We start from the raw sequence: 2,207 nt of genomic DNA, 5'->3' as shown, positions 1-2,207 counted from the left end.
AGCCTTGTGTCACTGTCAATGTGTGTATCTCTATGAGGATTCTGAGATGTTTCTTCAAACCTAAAAAAAAAAAGATATTAGAGGTACAGTATTTTTAGGTACAAGTTCTCTCAAATATAAGACAGAAATTAGGTATAGGTACATGACACATTTACTTTCTCAGTAAAGCATATCTGTACGTTGCTGACTACATGTGCATTTGTTAACCACTATGCTACACATATATTGATATTATATTATTGGTCTTAATGGGGTTTGAGATGACTGTGAAGGCTTCAGTAATCAACAGTTCTTGAACCTAAACATCTTTGACCCTCTTTCACTGACACTTCATACGGGGGTCAAGAGCTACAAACACTTGAATTTCTGTGAAAACTTAAATAGACTTTAGAAATGTTCATGTGTTCAAAGGAGGTGTAGAAGCAACTTAGGTTTACTTGATTATTTATACATAATGTTTAGAAAAAACTTTTTTTAGATGTTACCAGAATTAGATGATACCAGGCTTTTTATTTGTTCAATCATCACAGTGCTCATGACCGCCCACACCAGAATGACGTCATGTTGTTGTTTACATAAATACATGCCAAATGCATTACCAGCACAATGAAATAGAAAACATTTAACACACAAGGAAACCTAAAACAGACACTGAATAGCCTACAGTAGGGAAACTTTAAACGCGAAACATAAGAAAAACCCCACTGGGAGCACATCATGCACACTGACTAATCGCTAACAAAATAACACATCAACTTCAGAAGGGAGACATTCAATATTAGAACTTACTATGGGTGTCGCAATACAAAAATGCAACAATATGTATCATGGATGACAATATTATAGGTCACCCAAAATTTAAATTGCTGTGTGTGGGAAAAAAATCACGTTTACAGAGTTTTAGTGTCAGTACATTAAATTACTATATCTAATGTTGAATATAATGTATAATAATGCAATGGGAGGATATATGTGGGCCCTGATAATGCCAAATGTCTTATGTTACCTAAAAAAGTGCAGTAGGGGTACATTATCTAGTCAGTGAAACAGTGCCAGCATATTATCATTTTAATCATTATCATTTTAATCAACAGTTAATTTTTTGTTAACCTTTTACCATATCTCTTGGAGTATCGCAATAATATCGTATCGTGAATTCAGTATCGTGATGTATCGAATCGTGACATGAGGGTATTGTTGTCCCCTAGAAACTAACTCAGAGGTCCTACCTCCATCACCCCTAGAACTTACCCATAGAATTAAAATAATTCATCCTTTCACACTGCACTGCACTACATCGTGCACACAACACACTCAAATGTTGCAACTTACTTTTACAATTGCGGGCTGCAACTTCACAAACATGCTGGTTGGTTGGAGTATCTGGTCAAAGAGTATAGAAGCCTATAGGGCTTCTATACTCTTTGATCTGGTGGAGAAAAGTATATAAAGTGGGAGGAGTTGGATCGGTATCCAACCTCGCCCCCTGGATCTCGTGTTCTGCAGCGAGGATCATCTCATGAAGTTTGCGCCATATTATCACCGAATTATGACTGACCCTCCCTCATTTGCTGCATTAGCATTTTATTTTTAAAAAAGTCAATCGTATTCCCCTCCCCCCCCTTAAACCATTAACTGATGCCTTATCTCAAATCTTGCATTTGACTCGGCTCAGATCCCACCCCCCAAAACAGTCCCATTAGAACTTACCTGATGATTGTCTAATTTGTATGCAAAATTAATTTAGCTTTATACAATATTTAATTAGAGGCTATTAATATGTTTTGATGGATCTTTTGATCTGATACTTTAAACTGTAACAGTAGGCCTACTGTTAAAACTAGTGTTCATGCTGAAAAACTACCATATGAAACTGGTTTAATACAATGCATTTCACTTGACCATGAAAAGTCCCTACTTATGAGTTAATTCACTGAATGAAATTAATAATTCATGGATAAATAATAATAATAAAAAAAGACTACACAAAACTCTGTTAAAACATTTTATATAATAGTCATACAATTTATATATATATAAAAAAACTTGAGCTGACAAAGAACCTTCAAAATCAGAATGGAGGAAACCACGATCTAGATTGTCATACATTTCAAAGCTTTTTTTCTGTTATAATACTGTTTGACACCATTCCTCTGCATCCTTCCAATCATAATCAATCTAATTTATTAAAAGAAAATCAACCACGT

Source organism: Rutilus rutilus (assembly GCF_951802725.1).
Source record: "Rutilus rutilus genome assembly, chromosome: 10".
In the NCBI taxonomy this organism is placed as follows: Eukaryota; Metazoa; Chordata; class Actinopteri; order Cypriniformes; family Leuciscidae; genus Rutilus; species Rutilus rutilus.
The sequence above is the reverse complement of the archived record's forward strand: the minus strand, read 5'-3'. Positions refer to the sequence as shown.